Genomic DNA, 22,630 nt, shown 5'->3' with positions numbered 1-22,630 from the left:
TATCTCAGTCTAAAGCAATTCAAATGAAAAATGGACATTTAGAAAGACTTCATTTTTGGTTTGGAGAAATAATATCTATACAGACTTAATTTTTGTGACATCCAGACATTTTTTAAACATTCACTAATATGTCTAAGACTAAACCCTGCCACTGGTCAAACTCCCGATTGTTCAACAAGCAGACCTTGCTTATGTTTGGAAAAAAAACTGCTTTCCCTGTGATCAAGTCAATAACCTAGAAAAAAAAAAAATCCGTCTTCAGCCTCTCTTCAAGGGATGTCATGGCAATCTCAGGCTTGTTTAAATAAATTAATATACTACAGCAATGTTAATGTGAGAGAAACATATACTCTGTTCAAATTTACAGCCTACAAAACATAGAAAAACATTACTAGAAATCCATCTCCAAATGGGGACAGAGGGAGATAGAGGAGACCACAGGTAATTAACAGAAATATGCAGGCTCTCCATCAAAAGAGAAGGTAGGAAAAGTAAGGAACGGGGTGACCATGAAAGCTGTAGGGAGAATTATATGTACTTGTGGGGATATGGTCATAGGCATTGTTGTGGGTTTCCTCAAAAGTTTTAGTTGCGTGGACAACATCTGAACCACTTGGGTAACTCCCCAAAACTTTGACTACTGCTAATTGGAACAGTGTCTGTTGTCTTGCTTGTTAGTCCACTGTCTACATTTGCACTCGGGAGGGCAACGCTTGTGAGGAGTGAACTGACGACAGAGCAAGCAAGGTCTGTCCTTCAAATTAGCAGATCCTATGCTTTGGCATCTCACAGGATTCTTAGAGTGGGAGTTTTGGGAAGAGACCCTGTGTGCTACTCAACAGATGGATTGAGAAAATCTAAAAAAAAAAAAAAAAAGTAAAAAAAAAAGTAAAAAAAAAAAAGAAAAAGAAAGTGAAAATCCACACGCAAACAAACAGGATGTTAAAAAATAGTGGAATAGGGGATTTGTTTGGGTTGAAGAATCCCCTTCCTTCTCCTTCTTCATCTGAATCTGTTGTTAACAATCACAACTGTTGTGAAAAAAATGAGACAGAAATAGGTCTCTGAAAATAAATGCTTGTACAAAAAGCAAAAATTTGAGGTTGGAGGCAAAACACAATGGACAGAAAGCATGACTGTGCCACTTTGCTAACAAAACAGAGCCTAACAATTTTACTAATGGGGATTATTTGACAAAATAGAGTGTGGAATAATATACTTTACTTTACTTTACTGATAAATGGAATTAAATGGAAACCAAGTTTGAGTGCACAGGGTCAGACTGGGATCCTTTCCATGTGTCTGTCTTAGGTGCATTACCTATTTTCTTACACTCCAGGTTCACGTCATCAGAAGAAAATGAGTACCATGTGCAACTTTAATCTCTGTTGGTCTGCTGAAGCAACCTAACAATTGCATCATGCAGCTGGTCAGGACCACCATACATTTCTGTAGGTTTTGTAGATCTTCACACTAGATGTGGAATTAGACTTTTTATCAAAAAAAGCACCACATCTATTCTGTTTCCTTCAACTGCATAGCCCTGCATCTGGGCCTGTCAACCTATGAACCCCAGTGGATAAACAGAAGCTATTGAGAAAGAATTTTCCTACCTCACTATAAACAGACACTGTTACCCTTACTGTCTTCCCTTTTCATGACTAAACTGACCCTTAGCCATAGATCTCTGGTATAGACATAGCTAATTTCATCAAGCAGTAATCCTACTGCTCATGTAGGGAAAAGCAATATGAATCAGGAAAAAATGACATAACTGTAAGAGAAAAACCTCTGAAGCACTCATATTAACTTCCGTGACTGCCATTTTAAAGAGATGAAAACTGGGTGGGGTTTGCAACTATAACTTAATGTGTGGTAAAGCTAATTAAAAAATGACAAAAGTGCTATGAAAGTTAGACAATTAGTTGAGGGAATACTAGAATGGCAGCTCTGCTTTCTAGTTTGTTATGATATTGTAGGTTTTTAGAACAAAATTTTTCATACATAACAGATTTCTCATGAATAAAACCGGAGATTTCTGAGGTTTAAATGATTCTTATCAATTATTTTTATAGGGGTAACATGACAGAACTGGAATAGCTTACCTGTAAAAATGGAAGCTTAAAAGGCAGGGTTCAGAGGCCACTGTTATATGAAGAGCACATAAAAAAATCCTTCAGATGATTTTGCCTATCTGTAGGATGTTTGGCTTTCTGTTTATGCTTATTTCTGGAAGTGAAAGACTCTTTCATACATATTAAAACTAAAAAGAAAAAAAAAAAAAAGTCTTTTTGAACTCAATGATTCCGCAACTTAGTTACAGGCAGAATATTTGAAACATTGCAAAGATATGGAAAATGCAGCATCTCTCTGCATATCAGAAATTACAGTTAAAATCCATGCCCTCATGTATAAATTAAAATCTTTTCTGAAAAAGCTTTTATTATTATTATTATTATTATTATTATTATTATTATTATTATTATTATTATTATTATTATTATTATTATTATTATTATTATTATTATTATTATTATTATTATTATCATTTCAGAATGCAATAAACCAAACCACTCTTGCATGCTGTGTAGCACTCAGAATTGTACTATAAAATGTGAAAGTCAATTTAAGGACCATTTAATGAACATACATATAATGAATATCTCTTCAAATACACATAAATGCAAGCATACTTATATTTTGATACATACTATCTTATGTATTACCTATTGTATACAAAGAGCACATACATTCTTCTTTTTTTCTTGTTTGATGACTCAGAACATGACTAGACACGATAGAAAGCCTTCCTTATCAAGCTGAGGCATTTGAGAAGACTGTCAGTGATAGCTGTGCAGAGATATAACCCCTACAAAAGCATGCAATTCTCCCAAGTTTGCTCTCGTAAAAGATTTATTTCTATCATAAACCATCACCTGTCTCTCGGTCCTCTGACATTACAGTGCTGTCACAGCCAGCATAGTAGAATGGTTTGTGTTTTTTCTTTTTTGTAAATATGAAGATTGACAGGCAGTTGACAGTGCTAAAGAACAAGATACAACCACATATATAACATTTGTACCATATGAATTGTTACAACAAACAAAACAATAAACTCTCTTTTACCAATGGGGGAAAAAAAAACAAAAACAAACAAACAAACAAAAAAAAACATATAGAGAATGAATCACATGAAAGGTTTGTATATAAAAAAATAAAAATAAAAATGACCTGGTTGGGAACAGACGTATTATAAAATAATTTCTAATCAAATAATTTAGTATTTTCTTCTTCAGACTGTTTGTTTTTTCTTTCCTTGTATATTTTGATGCCCATTATATGCTGTTCATGTAAATTTTGTGTCAGAACAAAGCCAATATTTGCTCTGCCTTCTCAGCATCTAACTCTAATGGTGAATCTCTGCCTTGTTGGTTCCTGTTGGTTGACTACTGAAGACATTTAGGTGCCTGATATGGCCCTCTTAATTGTACCTAAGCAAGACACCTGAAGTGGAGTAGGCATTATAAATATCCCTCCCCCATCCCCCCTTCCTGGCCTTGTGCGTCCTCTGCTCCGAAAGGTCTCATGAGACATTGCTGACTGTGGCCCTTATTTACTGATTTTTGCCAATACTCATTGTGAAAGAGAATATGAAGGATACAACATTTATACAGAAGTCTCCTTATTGTGACCTTCTATATCTTTAACAATCCTGGCAATCTATTCTCCAGGGGCTTGCATAACCTAGTAAGAACAGATGGATTTCCTTTACAACTGCAGGTCAAAGGTAAAGGAGCATGTTCTCAGATGTGTCACTACATGAATTAAAATGTAGTAATGAATTTGTGGTGTACTCTGTGACTTTATGTTAGACCTTGACCTTAATATCACATTTAACTGAGCACAACCATAGGTCACAAATTAGAAAGGTTTAAGCAATCTTCTGCTCTATCAAGGGAACCCGATTTAATCAGATCTGATTTAGTATGCTGCTCAGAGTTTAGGGAGCACTAGACTAATATTACTAAGAAAGAAACTGTCACCATAGTTTCAGCTATGATGCAACAAGGCTTTGGGGTGCAATTCTAACACTTCGCAGAAGCTTTCAGTGAAACATTAAGATATTTTTTCTTTTTATTTATTTTAATGAACATCTCTATGAAACTGTTCTAATATATGTTATGCTTACAGCTTACAACATAACAATTATGAAGAATTATGTCACTGAAGTTGTGTGTTTCATTGCTCACTGGGAGAATAGTCACAGGAAGGCAAGCCTCCAGTACCAAACACACAAGGAGTTAACAAGAAGTTGACAAGGAGTTAATAAGTCATGCATCTCAAAAACCTTGAAGGTTCACACATGGGACGGGATTTCAGGGAAGTCCTGCGTACCCAAGGGTGGAAGTAGAGAGACAGAGTGACTTATTGCCCTTGAAACTACCATCATGGGATAAGCACTGACTTCAGTTGTGCAATCCTGATCCTGTTACTGTTTTCTTTAAAAAGAAAAGGAAGAAAGAAGAGAAGGTGTGGAGAAATGGTGCCTGCAGCTAGGACTTCACCTGAGTTCAGCATTGATTCTTTTTGTGTGTGTTTTTGTTTGTTTATTTGTTTGTTTACTTGTTTGTTTCAGGTACACTATGATGGCTGCAGAAGTATTTTAATAACTGTTAGTATTATTATAACAGAAGTATTTTAATAACTGTCAACTAAAGGCACTGTTAAGTAAATATGCACCATCCACACATACCATTTCTCATCTGAGGTGTACAAAGACTCTCCAAATACAAGATTGTACAGAAAATATCTTAAACTTTACGTGTACTTTCCTCCCACACAGTGATAGAGAATTTGACTTTGACGGGCTTCAGTTAGATTGAAAAAAATAATTAATTTGATGACTTATCTGTTGAACATAAAGGACGTACAATACAGGTACAAATATGAATACATCTGTTAAATCCAAATATTCTATGGAGTATAGTGGGGTTAAAGTTCCCTTCAAATTATGTTCCAAGTTTTTGCTGATTAAGTGTTGCTTTTTTTAATTATTATTTTATTTTATTTAAAATTGTATCAATTTTACCATATCTAATATATATACAATTTTACCATATCAAATGTATATAATACAAGTATATATAGTATCAGGTAAAAATAAACTGATTATTATCTACTATTGTGATCCCAAGTTCATTTACAGTAATTCTAATTTTAGCCTATTCCCAATAATAGGTTCACTTAAGTAACATGATGAGTGCTGAACCATCCCAGCAAGATAAAAAGTAGTTTGTAGTGCTGTAACAATCCTGCTGGTTTTGGTAGTACAGTAGTGCTCTACGATAAGATAAGATAAGATAAGATAAGATAAGATAAGATAAGATAAGATAAGATAAGATAAGATAAGATAAGATAAGATAAGATATAAAATAAATTTGTCTTACCTTAAAATGGAAAATGGAAAAGTGGAAAAAGTGGAAAATAGGAAATACAGGCCTGATCTATGAAAGACAGTGCAGAAAAATCCCCTACGTCAGTGGAAGTTGTTTTTATAGGTCTTGCTTGCATAAAGATCTTTTTAAAAATATTGTTTGTAAATATTTGACTTATCATAGATAGAGGATCTGTGACAAGAAAACTAGAAATTTGATACAAAAAGGGAAATAAAACATTTGGCTGTTAAAAATTTTAGATCATTTTAGAAGAGCCGTTTGGAAATTCCAGAAAATAGATTTTTATACTACAGAATAACCTCATGTTCAGCAAAATAAAGTTACACTGAAGAATTGAATTGAAAAACACATACAAACATTTTGCAAATTAAATACTATGGTTCATAAGATCAAAACCCTTGTATTAATCATTGGCTTTACTCACGTAGCCCTCAGCTATATATTCCTATCATAGTCATTTCTCAATTTTAATAGTAATGCTGAAATGGTTAAAAGACAAACACAAAACAAAGCAAAACAAAACATTTTTATCTAATGGTAATAAACTTTATATGTCAACAAATAATGTACCATGTGATTTGCAAAAGAGATCTTCCAACATTTTAGCTTGAATCAATAATACTGAAATTAGTCAACAATTGGTAGGAGTTTATGCAAAATCTTTTGAATGAAAACATGAATCTCTTAAGTAAAGAAAAAGAAAAGTTCCCAACTTTTCCGTATTTCTTGCTAGGCACACCTAACCATATCTCTTGGCATTTGTGCATAGGGGAAAAGAAAGCAGTCAACATCAATCCACAAGGAGTTCCACTTCAGCTAATTGACTGCACAACATTTTTAGAAAAAGAGTAATGAACTTAAATTTCGCACAATCTATTTAAATCTTCTCCAAAATTTACAGGTACCTGAAAGCCCAGAGATTTAAGGTAAAACCTTAAAGAAGGAGAATAATGTCACAAGCAGGGATAGTCTTATCCCTCAATTTCCTTTAAAGTTATTTGTGACATTTGAGATTACAAGCAGTTGTAATTCTGAATGTTTACAAAACCTCTCAAGCAACTATTTCTCTGACAATGGTGAAAGTCAATGAAAACATGTTTTGGAAAGTTACAGTTTATTATGTCTAGGTACAAAAAATCAAATTATATGAAATGAGTGATTGAAATAAAAATGAACAATGCCTAGCTGTCTTTTAAAAGTCTTTCATTTACATATAAAAACTAGTAGTAGAACATGTAAATTAATTTTTTGAATAATGAAACCTTTAGTGTGTGTGAATGAGAAATGACATATGAGTAAGAGCATATTATATAGATATAATTTTGTTTCCCTTCAAAAACAGGAGGCTGTAAGAGGCTGCAGCGTAATTTATAGAACAGTTGTAAAACTATCTACATTAGGCAAACTTCACATGCTTGAAAAATTCCAACTGCTTTTTGGTCTATTTTACAGAGACTGAGCTGTAACTTTCTGTAATATAGTTTTTTTTTTTTTTTTTTCCCTTACCTTTATCTATTAATTCATAAAAAGCATCCAGATAGGTCAACAGACTGCGCATCTGGACCAGCATATCTTCAAAAGCAGAGAGCTTTCCTCTGAAAGGAAGGAAATAAGAAAAATTGCAAAGTAATGCTCTTTGTTCTCAGAGTTACAAATTGGATTTTGAACTGGTATTCAGTTTCTGAATTACTGCTTATCTTGGAAGAAGTATCAAAGCCAGATATTTCAGTGTTAACTGATTTCACAGAATTACAGAATCACAGAATTTTAGAGGTTGGAAGGGACCTCAAAAGATTATCAGGTCCAACCCCTCCCGCCAAAGCACATTCCCTAGAGCAGGCTGCCCAGGTAGGCATCCAGACAGGCCTTGACTATCTCCAGAGAAGGAGACTCCACAACCTCCTTGGGCAACCTATTCCAGTGTTCCGTCACCCTTACCATGAAGAAGTTCTTTTGCATATTGGTACAGAACTTCCTGTGATCCATTTTGTGGCCATTGCCTCATTGCTTCCCTTTGCTTCCCTTTCTTCTCAACTGTTCATATTCCCTCTCAGTTAAGCATATTTCCCAATGCTTGTCTTCATTGACTATTCAGTCACCAACAAGGAGATCTTAAAATGATATTATTATTTATAGTCTAAGATATAGCTGCTATTTAGTGATGTCTTTGATAATGGAATTATGGATAATCTAAGGTGTCAGAAGTTTCTCACTTTTAAATTAGATTATAAATATATACTCCATTACCAGGAAAGAAGAATAAATTGCAATGCAATGGGAAAAATGTTATTTTTCCCATTGGTTATGCATGAATTAGAATTCATAGACTCAAGTCTACTTATGAATATCTTCCCAGTTCTCCAAAATGGATGCCATTTTCTCTAATTTCTCTAGCAGACTTAAATTTGACTTTTCAAATAATAAAAAGTGAGAGGTAATTTTCAGGCTGTAAAAAATAAAGTCTATGGTCTGAAGATCCAGTTGTCACTACTACAGTGTTTTCTTCTCTCTGTTTTTTTTAACCATAGAGTTTATTTTTTTGTTCTATTAGTCCTTAAAGACGGGGCCCTTTTCCCTGTTACTTGGACACAATAATAGAATTATAAATGTTTTGGATTGGAAGGGACCTTAAAGACCATCTAATTTCAATCCCCCTGCCATGAGCAGGGCCACTGTCCACTAAATCAGATTGTCCAAAACCCCGTACAACCTGACCTTCACTGCCTCTTAACAACATGTAGGTTAAGATCCAAGAACGGAAATCCAAGAAGTCTATTTTATCTAGAGACTTACAATTTTTTATTGGCTATTGTCTCACTTTTGTCATACATGTAAACTAGGAAATACAAAAATTCTTCACATATCAGAACCAAGAATATCAGTCACTCTAACCACCTTATCTCTAACAATGTTAGCACCTTGTCCTCTAGAAGTGGAGACTTAGTTGCTATGCCATTTTTCCTCTTGACTATCAAGGTCCTACACATAGGTACAAAATGAACCATGTTTTAGGCTCACCTGATGTTCCTGATTTCTTAAAAACTAATCCAAAATTACATTATTCTTTGGATAGATGTGCCCAAGATTTACCCAATACAACGTTTCACATTTACTAGATTTTATTTTCTTTTTCTTTTGCTGTGTTATTATCCACCCATAACTCTTTGTTAGATAGCTTTAGTAGAAATGAGGATGGATTTCTCAAAGTAGTTTCAGCTAGCAGTACTGGTGTAGTTTACCCCCTTGCTACAGCATGCTTCCCACCTGAGCTATGCTGCAAGCTGTACTGGAGAGAATAAATAAATAAATAAATAAAATATTCATTTTAAAATGTTCATATAAACTGTCCTTTCACAGTCACATGAATGTTTACGCTGCACAAGGAGCAGAGGTGCACACCAGTAAAGTGTGACAGGAGCAATCACTGAGTAGGACTGCCTTGAGGCTGACCTGCCACTGGAGATTGCATCTTCAAAAACTACAGCACTATTAAACCAAAGAAATATCTCAAAATATTTGTTTTAAGGGACAGAGAATCAATAAACCTCTGATTAAAGAATATAAATACTAAAAATCCAAAAATTCAAAACATATAGAAGGTAATTAAACTATCAATTTTAGAAAACAGGCAAATAGAAAGTCCTCTTTTACTAACAGGGACCTGATTATGATGCCAACATAACCCAACGGAAACTCCACTGAAATCAGTATAATCAATGTAATCAATATTATTAGGTTGATGCAATCAATATGTGTATGCTCAGAAAATCCAGGAAATTTTAAAAAATAAGCATTTCCATTTGTCATTGAAACACAAAAAAAGTCCTCTAGAAAATAGAAATCTACTTACATAGCTGTAAAAGGAGAAATTTCTATCCCATATGAACTACTGACACCAGAAAAAAGCATAATAATTAAAATATTTAAATATTCTTTTGAATTTCTAGTTATCATCTATCCCCTTCCAGAGAAATCATGGACATTCTCAATCCTGTGATGTGATGAGCACATAAAAAATATTTGCAGGGCCTCCTTTTGCCCTCAGTGACCTTGTGAGTGTGCTTGACACAATGAATATACTGAAATTTATTAAAGTTTAAAATACGCAGTTCAGTGCTTCTGTGGCTGAAATGATTTTTCTATTTTTCTATTAAGTGGTCTCTATAATAATCTACTAGCATTTTAAACTCAACAAGTACATTGATTTCTCAAGCTGCACAGTTCCTGACACTTAAGATCTCAGATATTTGACAACACCACGATGAACTGCATCATAGAAGACATACTGTTAAACTTAGGGTTTTCCAAATAACTTTTCTTTTTTTATTTTTTTTCCCTCTGGATTAAAATTTATTTAAAAACCCTTATCAAAGGTCTAAAATACAGCATCAGAATGAGTGGGTCACAGAGTTAGGATTGTTAGGATTTTTGGTTTGTTTTGGATGGACTTTGCGTTAAATATATTGGCATAAAATTCAGGGCAAGTACATTAAAAATTTTAATAGTAATTAATTGGTAAAATACATAATTATAATACTAAATATATAACAAACTATAGACATTCTAATCTGAAAATTCATTGCGGATACCACCATCTGTAGAAACCAAATTCTAACCTAACCAAACACATTTTGACAAATTCTATGGGTTGCTATCCTACTGGTTTGTGTAAACCTTAGAGTGATTTGCTTTCATATCGAAACACCTGGTTTCAAGTTGTAGTGTGAATGTTTTGCACAGTGTAACTCAAAAACTGCAAACCGCAAGAACTCGTGACTAATAAGCAGCACATAAGTGACAAAAACAAAACAGTAGTATAAATGAAATGCAGTAAATCAAGACCAGATGTAACACATAATAAATCAATCAAAACTGCCAAGAAATTACTAAATATAGGGAATTTAATTAAAGCCCCTATGGTGTCTCTAGACAATTCAAGTATAAACATTAGCAAAGGCCTCTTGCTTTTTTTTTTTTTTTTTTTTTTTAAAGCCCTACTTTTGCCTGCCTGTCTTTCCGTCTTTCCTGATTAAAGCAAGATCCATGGCAGCAACATGACAAACAAGCACCAGACACTAAGGAAGAGTGTGCTGTGGCTCACAAGAAGTACCTGGGGCATGATAATACTGATTTTGGGGAGGGGAACATAGGAGCATGCTCTTGGTCCTTGTCTCTGTGGGGTGGTCAGAACAGGGCAGCAATAATTTGGTGTGTCTCTGAACACTGTTGCTGTGCTCCGCTGCTATTACCTCCCATTCCGGTGTGTGCATTACTGTACAAAGAGCACAATCAGCTGCATGCACTCCCAGAACAGAGGAGTGGTGCATGCTTTTCCATTGATGGAAAATAAGTTAATTTCCATGTTTAAAGTTCAAATCTGTCTTCCAGACTCCACAAAAACAAACCACTGTAGGATATTTTTTTCCATAAAACTTGCTACATAGCCAAAAAATAATTTCTACCACCCTTAGTAGCATTCTGCCTACTAGTTACCACTGTGCATGTTTGGCTATAAGGTATGAAGATGATGCTTCTTGCATTAAGTACTTTTGCCTTGAGTTATTGACACATTTTAAATTATTCTGCTTTATGTCCATTCTTAATAGAAGAGAAATCAGCTACAAAAGATCTTTATTAACTGACTGCCTCAGGTGCCAAGCAGAGATTCATGATTTAACAGCTCCTCCAAACAGACAGGCATATAGCTTGTTAATAGGCTTGTTCAGCCCTTTGGCATCTGTGTGGTGTAAGTGGATTATGGAGGTTTGTTTGTCTGGCTATCTTTTTACACAGTGTTCCAAATAATTGTCACAAATATCCCCACTACCTTAACCCAATTAATGAAATGTAGTGAATGTAGTCCACCACATCTATTGGTCTATTGATTAAACATTTGCTTAGGAAATACATAACCATTGCTACCCAATGTTACATACTGTGGTTCTCTTTTCACTAAGAGAATGGAGATACATCTAAGAAATAAAAAGGAAAAAAAAAAATCTGTCACACAAGAATTTATTTTGTTACTGCTGATGTTTCTTTCTGTCACTACTTTTCTGAAGACAGGTTTAATAGGAAACATATGGATTCATTATTGCTGAAAATCTACCTCACTTCAGACAATCATTTATTTGCTTTCTAGAAAAAGCTATTTATGTTGAAAAATTACGCTCTGGCAGCTTTAATAGCCAACTTGAAATCTTCATAATGGTAACCTGCAATCCTGCAGTAAAAACAGTCAACACAGAAGAGTTTAGGGAGCAGTGTGAATGAATATTGCTCATACAAACAGAGGGAAGGGAAGGGAAGGGAAGGGAAGGGAAGGGAAGGGAAGGGAAGGGAAGGGAAGGGAAGGGAAGGGAAGGGAAGGGAAGGGAAGGGAAGGGAAGGGAAGGGAAGGGAAGGGAAGGGAAGGGAAGGGAAGGGAAGGGAAGGGAAGGGAAGGGAAGGGAAGGGAAGGGAAGGGAAGGGAAGGGAAGGGAAGGGAAGGGAAGGGAAGGGAAGGGAAGGGAAGGGAAGGGAAGGGAAGGGAAGGGAAGGGAAGGGAAGGGAAGGGAAGGGAAGGGAAGGGAAGGGAAGGGAAAACTTAATTTATGGTAACAGCACAAGGGTAGTGAAAATTAACAAAAATCTTGTGAAAAACTATTTAAATATAAAATATTTATGTTTTCAAGACTTCATGTATTTCAAATCCCCTAAACCATTTTGCCATGATTTTATGAATACTTAATGCTATAAAAACATTCTTTTGTGATCCAGTTGAAGTATTCAGCATAAAGAAAAACGTCACTTACACCAGATGATTAACATCCAAGATTCCTGAAGCAACAAGCCTGGAAATCAGTTCCAGGAGTAAAAGCAACTTGCTGCCTGGAACTGGGGTTGCTGTGTCTTTGAGAACAGCAGCACTGGAGATACCCGATAAGGATGCTGGCTGTACTACATTTAAAAACAAGAGGAGGCATGTGTTGTGGCACTCTGCAGGGGAAGATGTATGTGCAGAATGATTCAGACACACAGTGCCAGTAGTGCAAGGGAGTGGATGTGCTAGCTGAGCTGTACAAAAATGAACAACAGTAAAACAAATAACCCTTTGTGCAAGGGCAGGCACAGCCCAGAATTAAACAAATGGATGTGAATTAGAGCTTGCAGTTAACTACACTTGCTTAAAAAGGCTACTCTTCCCCCTGGTTGGCAGACGCCACCCCTCTTGTGTTGTTCCTCTGTGTCTACCTGGTTTGCAGGAGAGCAAAACTTGTTCAATGCAGCTGTCAACACCAGCAGAAAGCACTGAAGGTTCCCATTTATTTCACTATTTATGAGACATTTGCTGGGTGCAGCCAGTGGCTTCACAATGAGAAAGATCAAACAATAAGACCCTGTCAGATTTTTGGCAGAGACACATCCAAACACAGAAAACCAAATTTAAACATTATCATTTATGCATAATTCTTTCTTGGCATATGTCCTCAGGTACCACAATTTGCAGATAGAAAGCATTTCTTTCGTTTTTTTATTTTCTTTCTTTTCTTTTTTTCTTTTTTTTTTTTTTTTTCACTTCCAAATAATCTGTCTAGAAGTGTATCTAATCCTCCTTCTCTCCCAGAAGAGAATCAGCCTTGTCAGGGTGGGGCAATGTGTGTGCTTGAGATGCCAGGGCCTCAGCTTACCATGCAGTTACACTGGTGCCAGCTGCCACTGCATGGCACACGGGCAGCCAGGTCTCCATCAGACCCAGCAGGTGCTCTGCTCTGACCACTGACTGCTTCTATGGTGTGTGGCCCACAAAGCACATGCAGAAAGGCAGTTGGAGTCAGTGCAGACAGGGGAATAGTACAGCTCAGAACTGCCGGAGCTTTCAAAGGTGAGTTTCGGAGCTGATTTACATTTGGAAAGCCTTCTTGGTGTGAATAGTTCGTAAAGCCTATGACCTAAGTACTTGCCCACAGGGCCAAAATAACATTTATGTAGCATAAATTAATGTTTCAACCACTAATTCAATCTGGCCAACTAATTCTTCTGGTTTTGACAGTCTGACCTATGAAACAAAGTAGAGTTCTTGTTGTGATGACTCACAATTCTGGCTGTGTTGTGTTTTGGAGTCACATGCACCTCTGTGAACAAAGAGTGCTGTTTGTCAAGCAGCCATAAAAATATATCTAGAATATGTTTGGATCAGTGCTAATTGAAACTTCCTTTTTATAGGAGCCTGATTGAAACCAGCTGTAAGAGTCAAGCAGGAACACATTTATATATTACAATAGAAACCTGACAAATGCAGGAAGAGGCATCTGAGCAAATGCTTCTAATTGGCTGGAGAGACTCATAGAACACATGATGGCTTGAGACTTCCCTGGAGGGAAATCTTTCACTGGATGTGGATTTTTCGCAAGCTTTTTTCTCTTCTGATTTCCTCTTCAATGGAAGGATATATTTAAGTTGTGCTCTAAATTCAGAGAGACTTGAGTGCTTTTAATGATGCTACAACCAGAGAACAAAAAGGTAAAGCCAATCTTTGAGAGCAACAGTCTTTTCATTGTCTCTTTTCAACAAGTATGATCTGTAACTTACCCTATCTTACAAAAAAAAAATCAGTGGTGAGATGTAGCTAGCCAAATATAACTTTTGGATGGAAAATAAAAGCTGGTAGCTGTCCCATGATTTTTAACTTCCCCCATCTATCACCTGGTCGCTTCACCACCTGATGTTAGACTGCTAATTCCACTCAAATAGTTTCTACTCAAATAGATGTTTTATTTTTCACCTACAAATCAACAGATGATTGTCTTCTACCTTTCCAGACCTAGTGGTGTCTACCACAATTGCTCATGGAGATCTATATATTCATAAACTTTATGGCTGATTACTGCATCACATGATGCCAGTGAATAAAGCCATATGCTTTGGAAAAATTCCAGGTCAACCAAGCTATGGCAGCCTGTGTGTTTAGCATACTACCACTTTGAATACCTGTGCTCTTCTGTCTGTAGATTGCCTCTCTTTTAAAAAACAAATCTTGTTCCAGGTTCTTCTTATGACTTTCAAAGTAACCCATATGACTCATTGCAAAGACCCAAACCCCAAACTGTCCAAAAAGAGTGGGAACAAGAGATTCTTGATGCTAGCTCAGACAGCTTTATTACTAATATGTTATTTGTGATCTCCATATAAAACAGCTATATAACGAATGTTATGAGACTATCAGAAAGGTAATACTTCCTATAGTACAAAATGTTTTTGTTTTTACAAAGCCACGAAAATGTCAAAATGCAAATCATCTTGTGAGAAGAGAGGAGTGAGAAATAAAGAGGAGTTCTGCTGAATTTCTGAAACAGTGTGAAAACTCTGTATACCACTACACTGATCTCTCTCGTAACTCAGTCACACAAAACTCCATGCTTGATATGCATTTCCCTGTCTAAGAAAATGCACAATATGGTCAAATAAAAAGGAGATAGTATAAGGAGAGAAAGAAAAAAACAGGTATTCTCAAAATACATTCAGATAAATCTGTTGTCTCAGAATCCTCAGGTCTAATGAGCCTAAAGAGGAATTGAAATGTTGTCCCTCTCTAAAGGTAGCAACCTAAGCTGTTGGATGAGTACCTAGATATGGCAGTACGGAAATAGCCTAAAGGAATCCCTGAGTAACCGATAGAACAAGACTTCTCCAGGGAAGGTTTGTAGACAATAATTGTTTTTGTTTATTTGCTTGTTTGTTTTGATTAGATCAACTGACTCTGAACATTTCCTCAGGTGAGAAACAGAAAAGCATACACTGGAGTGTTTATTTTGCATTGTGTTTCTGATATAATAATGAAGAATGTAACACTCTTTTCCACTAAAATGAAACCATACTTGGTTGAGTGTTCATCTAGGTAAATTAGAAGGGCTGAAGAGGTTGCTGATGAAAGGCATAAAGTAGGGTTGAAGAAGAAAAGCTCTGTGATTGCCTGCAAGACAGCGTAGTTATGAGTGAGAATTGCATATAGCAGGGGTCTATTTCTCATGAAATTATACTCCAAAGTATGCTGATAGCACCCTCTAAGAGATTTTGGATAATATTCTATCCTATTTGTGTTTAACCCATGGCTTGCCCAAGAGGACCAAGGAGTAATCAACCAATTTCCCAACAGAAGGGTTGGTCCACTGATCTTCTGACTTGTGGGCTTGCTCTTTGCTCTTCCCTAGTTTACGTTGTACTAGATGAAAATCTCATTGGTATGGTCAGAACTTTCACACAAACTGTCTCTTTATGTTTTGGCTTACACGTGGAAATTAAAAACAAACAAACACACACACACTAATGAATTAAACAATTAAAATACATATACTCAAATTTGCTTTATCTCAGTGATTTTTAATATACCCACTCATTTACGCACAGATACACAAAAAAATAAACAGTTAACCAAGAAACTAGCCAAACTATTTTTTCCACGTCCTGGGAAAGAAACAGAGGTGAAGAAAAGAATAGCTTGTAACAGTTGTCAGCATTGTTAATATTGATTATCCCTGATGGATTACAAATTTTCCCACTGTGATTACAGAGAAGATAGGATGTATCATATTTCCAGACCTTTTATGACTGTTATGTGTTTTCTGTCAACTGGGGGCAAATCTGCAAATGTATCCTAGTTGTATGTAAAAGATTGTCTGGTGAAAAACCACTCTGGTAAATATTCAGAAAGATCCCAAGGAAGATTTAACCCCCTTGCACTCTCCAGTGATATAAAATACAGGTTTGTATTTACTGCATTTCTTGGTGTGATGCTGGTAAAAGAATAGTTTTCAGTTTGCTGAGGCTACTGCAATTGTTTAAGCAAGAAAAGTTTCGTGGCTTCTAGATATGTTTGCTATGACACACTTGCATGAGGAAATGCCTAGAGGGATTTGGAAGCCATCAGTGAAATACAATAAGGTTCCTTAATAGTTTTGATTATTGTATTATGCCAGGATTTCAAAAGTATTCTCAAATATCCGTTTTGTTTCTGAATGCAGCTCTGCAGACAGAGCTAGTTTCCTTTTGTGGATGGACTCTGTTGTGTTCACCTACACAATAGTAGGAATAGTATAGTTCAGTTCAAGCAAGGGTTTTTTATGTCTCTGATTCCCTCTTTAAGGCCTGCCATTAACATTTACTTGTTAAGTCAGTGCCATGGTGGGTGACAGCCACCCACTTCTGAAATGTCACACCTCCCGCCAAACAGCACACAAGTTCAAAACTTTCAAACACTGTCCAAAGCTGTCTCTGTCTTCCATACAATTAATTTAATAAAAAGCAATATAGCAAAAGGTAGTTGATGGTTATTTTATTTTATTTTTTTTACTTCTATTCTTGTCCCATAAAAGAATCTGTGTATTTATTCACTAACATTGGATTTTTTTAAGATTAGCCTTCTTTACAGTAAATGTTATTTTTTTGTTTGTTTGTTTGTTTTCTGAACATACAAACAGTGCCTCTTAGAAACAAGCTGAGAAATATTTAAATTGCATGTGTAATGATCAGCTGCAAATTTCATGATATGTACATTCACAGAATCACAACAAGGCTTGGGTTGGAAAAGACCATAAAGAACATTTAATTCCAACCCCCTTGCCATGGGCAGGGAAGCCACCCACTAGATCAGATTGCCTAGGCATGCTAAAGTTCTCGTTTCAAAATAAAAATATCCTCAGGCAGGTAGATGAATATTGAATTTCCCTGGGCATGGTATACATTTCTAACAGTCATAGCAACTGATAGTGAAGAACTGATCAGTCGTTATGACAGATTAAGTAAAATGTGCTGCACACCTTAAAGACTTGGATTTTAAACACTGAAGGATGTACCATTAATAAATAAATAATCTTATGCCATTAAGAAATGTATAAATTCAGTCGGTTTGCTGGACTTTTAAAATTCTTTACACATCAATTTAATAGCATGTCAGGCTTGAAAGTGAAAACTGTGAGGCTGATTTGATAAGATATCAAAAGTGCATTTGTTGAGAAATGTATGAGAATCATTTTATATTACTTTTTGCTGGGAGGGAAGAGGTGGAAGCAAGGTAGAGAGAACTTGTATAAGCTGTGTAAATTACACCGACTTTTGTGGAATAATACACAAACACCATGCTCACATAGTATACATGTATGTATGTGAAGGGGAGGATTTTATTCACCTAAAGTACCTATTTGCCACCTCTTTTGATGTGACTAGAGCTCTTCTAGTTTCATAACCTTAACATGCCAGACTATGAGGAGAGAACATGAAGGAAGAAGCAAAATGCTATCCTTGAAGGTGCAGTGAAGCAAATGGAAGAAAATCCATTATAAAAGGTCACCGTTTCTTACATCTTATATTACAACCATATAATTCAGAGAGGTAGGTTCTCATTTAGGAAATGTTCTTTTTATTCACAAGAGAATTTACCTGTAACCCAGGGGATAAAAAAAGTTGGAAAAAAGTAGAAATCAAAAACAGTATTTGGAATGAACAGAAACTGAGAGATAACTGCTATTTAAATGGACTCCAGCAGAATGGTAAATTAAATAACCTGAAATGCCCAAAGCAGAAAATCAAAAGTACAACCCCAAAATGAACCCCAGAACCTAGATGTGGTGGGCCAGAAGAAGGTTTACAGTTTGCCTTTCATGTGAATTTCATGTATCCTCACATTTTGACGTTCAGACAGAGAACTAGGTAGACTATCAGCAAATAACTTGGGGGTGACAAAGCTCCTTTAATGTGCTTGGATTTGTGGGGAATGTCTGAGTGTTGTAGTATTATTCTTTTATGCTTAACTCAAGTGCAACACACACGTCAATAGCTCTGTGGTGTAAAAAGGCACCCTGGACTCATCACAGATGTTCAAGGGATACTAGAAGACAGAAATATTCTTCCCTTCCTGTCATAGGTGTGTAATGAAAAATTTTCCTCCCTTATTTTTCCTCATGAATAGTTTGATAACAGCTGGTAGATTTGCTGGGGAAATGCATATGAAATCTAGTCATATGAAATCTAGTGGCAAAAATTGCCACTTTAGCAGTATAGAAGATTACTGTACTGTAAGGCAAAACCACATTTATTTTATTTTATTTTTTTAATTGAAAACAGCTGAAACAGGCTGGCAATAACTAAGGACAAATATTGCATTTTACACCTGCCAGACAAAAGGAATCTGGAGCATTGCCTCTTACAGAGCACACCTATGTCTGTTTTCTCAATAACATGGCAATTTTACCTGTCAGCTTCCTTCCCCACCCGCTTTACTAAAAGCTGATCTAGAGGTAGCTTTGAAGAGGTGGATGGCAATTGAAAGCAAATCTGCCAGAATGAAGAGCCTGACTGAACAAACAAGCCATGACCGAGACATCATAAGTCAACCATGTCAAATAAACAGGAGAACTACCAGCACGGACACATCAAGACAGCACAGACCCAACCAAATATCACCGCTACTCTTCTTATACAGCCTCTTCCTGTGACTGGACGTCTAGGGAACACAGCTAGAAATTTAGGGAGTGTTTGGCAGATGAAATGTCCCTGGATAACCTTTTCTGTACTGAGCAGCAGCTCTTTTTCCTTCATGTTATGTGCTATGCATTTCAAGACTTCCTCTGTCCCACACACTTCCAAAGAAATTCATTCCACTCCAAAGTAAATTCTATTACTTTACATTTAAATCTGGTGGTCTTTTCACTGTTCTCACCTCATTCTTTGATTCACCTTCTTATTTTAGACTTATTAATGAGAGGTGAAAATACACATAGGCTCTCAGCAACTTTATTGCCAGTGTACATACTGAGATCTTCAAATCTGTCCCCTGACGACCCTTTATTTAGAGTTAAAACACCCACTTTTCTGTGGTAGAGGATGCCACCTACCTATATTTGTGTCTGCAGGAAGAGCTGCAGTCACCGAAGTCCCTGGCATTGTTCAGCAATGGTTCCCATACCCAGGCTGCAGCATCCCCACCTTGCTATGGATCAAGATTTGAGCACAAACAAGCCTCCCTGGAAGAACATCTGAGCATTGTGGAGAAGTCTGGTGATTTCAGATTTAAAGCAGGGACTTAACCACAGCTTCCTGGGATAACTTCCATGACAGCAAGCTGTTGGTTCAGTGTGACTTCCGTATTTGTAATCACAAGTAATGAATTCCACTCAACTTGCCTGATTTTCCTCATGGCTCATGATATCTTTCTGTGAATGTCAGTGGAAAGAATAAGAGAAGCGTACATCAACATTGATGATGACTGTATTCAGGATAGAAAAATCCAATAACAAAATACTAAAAAATAATGACATGCATTTAAATTAGATATTAAAAATTATTTTCATAATAATGTGAAATAACTGACATATTCTTACATGTAATCTTAAAATTATTATTTTAAAGCTGCCATTTAAATTATTTGTTAAGAGAAATATGTCTGCTTCAATGTCCCGATTGTCAATATGCAGGGAAAATTTTACTCTTTCTATTAAAAGACCTCTTCTGGGGAGAAAGACTTTTGCCATTTTGGTGACATAATTCATTTCTCATAAATTCTTTTTATCTACTATATTTCCTAAATCTGTTTGAAGTTCAGACAGCTTTAAATAGATGAAGTCACTAGCACACACACACAAAAATTACATAAAAAATAATATTTGAACCTTTAAAATATAATAAATATTTTCTACATGATTCAACAAGGGAGTCTCAAAAGAGGAAATACAATTCCTCTGTGTTCTCCTGAATTTGAATTATATTTTTATCTGTCTTTGTGACCAATTCCAAAGTTTGAACCTTTGACTATGGACAACTGACATAATATAAATGACCCATATTGCTCGATCAACTTCTTCATGGAATGTAAACAATACGCATAAAAAAAAAAAAAAAAGTATGCCTTTATAAGTAATGATGCCCAGGCTTCTTGACATATTTAGGTCATATTACATGTTTTTGGAGGCTTGCTATATAGGTCTTTAACATACACTCTAACATAGCATAACCTCATTATCATAACAAATGATATAGTTATTTAATATAGACTATTTAACATAGCCTAACATAACTGTGTTGCAGTACCTTGTAAAAAATAACAAACAACCTATTAACAATATTTTACTTTGTATTGTAGATACATAGAAATTAATTCTTCATGTTATTCTTGTATCTATTTGCAACAAATCTGTTTATTAGCAGATAACTTTTCAAACATTTTTTTCAGTGTGCTTAGCCTTATCATACACCGAACACACTGACTTTGGTTGATGCTCTCCTTCTCCTCTGCTAGTGTAAGTGCACCTGTGAAGATTCTGATGTGCTTTCCTTTAGGTGCACAACCACAATGTGCAATAGTGGTTTGGTAGCTTTTCTTCACTTTTGATTGCATCCCTGAGGTACTTGCACTGTTATATTTATGTAAGACAATGAAAACTAACTAGTGGACTGCAGGCAGAAGCTGAGAAGATACATCAACCAAATTTTCTTATGTGTGAAATCAGAGGTCTCATAGTGGAAATGTTTTCTTCATATGCATACTTTGATCAGACAAATCATTTGGGCTTCACATACTGAGCTTGCCACTGAATTTCAAGAATTCATGAGTTTATGATAACTTCTAGCTTACCCTATTGCCTGGGAGATAATATAGCATCATCTTGAATTTTCCTTTCCTTTGCAAAAACACTGAATAATGGCTAAGATTCTGATAATTTTAAGCTACTTTTGATGTTTTCACTACATTAACACTAGCAATTATTCTATTTTACCAATGTTTATAGATATATGAATGAAAACTACTAAAAAATTATTGCAGAAAACATTTTAGTAACAAGATAACACTGCAACATTAATGAGAGCTGTGCTCAAATGTGAGAGAAGGGATTTCACTTTCTCTTTGCCTTGGGGACATTATCAAGCAGACATCCCTGGTGGATGGAGACAGGCCTTCCCATTCATTTTTTGCTTCTTAAAATATACAGCTATGACACCTCCTCCACAATAAGGTTTATGGCCATGAGAAAACAACAAAAACAATCTATTTGGAAAAAACATGAAGGAGAAATGTGCAAATATTCATTTCATTAAGTTAGAGATATTATAATGGGATGAGTTGTGTTGGTCTCATTAACAAAAAAGAACTTTCTTTCTGAAAACCAGCTGGAATAATACAAGCAACTGTGTGACATTTCATGTGAAACTGAGCCACTTTCCATGTATTTTATTTCTGTTTTTAATACTTACTAGTCATAGAGGAATAACATACCTCAAGGGAAAAATAAATAAATAAATAAATAAATTATTGCGTATTATCTGTAGTAAAATGTCATTGGGCTAAATGCTGAAGCTCCAGAAAATAAATAAATAAATAAATAAATAAATAAATAAATTGTTTGAGTTTCTGAACATTTACTTGAAACATTTTGTTTTTTCTTTTGTCATTTAAAAGCAAGAAGGTAAAAGATATCATACACATCTATCACACGTTTTCCTGTATATTAGGTAGGTAATTATAATGAGTGAGTTCACATTTTTTTATGTAACAATGTAATTTACCATTTCAAATGAGTGCTACTCAGATCGAATGTAAAGTATAATAAAGCTGAACTGTGTCAATATTTTCACATGTTATCACAGGCATAGGTAGTTTCCAGAAATACATCTTCTATAGAAATATTTCCTCTTTTTCTTCCTTTGCTTCAAAAGAAAGGAGTAGACTTCTGCAGACTCGGCAACACATTTTTCTGTTGGTTCTAAATAGGGGTAGTTTCAAGGGCATGATGCAAAACAGAGCATTTGTTATCTGATAAAAGATTAAAACAATTATAATTGTAATATTTTAATTAATATTAATACTGTAATTAATACAATCAAAATCAAAATAAACATAGATAGTAGCAAATTTGAAATTCACAGTTTTGTTAAAATGATCTTTAAAGTTCATAAGCCTCATATGAGTTAGAGGCATCATCCCCTCATATGAGGCACCATCCCCTCATATGAGTTAGAGGCAATTTCTCATTTCAGCTTAATATTTTAATGCAAAATATAGAAAAAGACATTATTGTTGTTCATCCACTGAAACCAGACTTTTTTATTTTATTTTTTTACAAAGACCAAGTTTTGCTTCTTTTCAGGTTAGTTCTTTAAAAATTGTTTATAAAATTGTTGTTTATATGTTAACTTATTATTTATAG

General features: G+C 35.4%; 1 long non-coding RNA gene across 3 annotated transcripts in view; it reads right to left on the bottom strand.

Moving 5' to 3' along the window:
• Nucleotides 1-22,630, bottom strand: part of LOC137848324 (uncharacterized) — a 74,182-nt gene that overhangs the window by 25,468 nt on the left and 26,084 nt on the right. For 2 of the 3 annotated variants that reach the window (XR_011091286.1, XR_011091285.1), the window contains exon 3: nucleotides 2,106-2,263. This is a non-coding gene — a long non-coding RNA (uncharacterized lncRNA). Of the gene's footprint in view, nucleotides 1-2,105; nucleotides 2,264-6,962; nucleotides 7,052-22,630 lie in introns of all 3 variants that reach the window. The other variant, XR_011091287.1, reaches the window with a different exon arrangement.

The sequence above is a fragment of the Anas acuta genome, chromosome Z, assembly GCF_963932015.1.
Source record: "Anas acuta chromosome Z, bAnaAcu1.1, whole genome shotgun sequence".
NCBI classification, from domain to species: Eukaryota; Metazoa; Chordata; class Aves; order Anseriformes; family Anatidae; genus Anas; species Anas acuta.
Note: the sequence above shows the minus strand (reverse complement) of the source record. Positions and strands in the feature narration are given on the sequence as shown.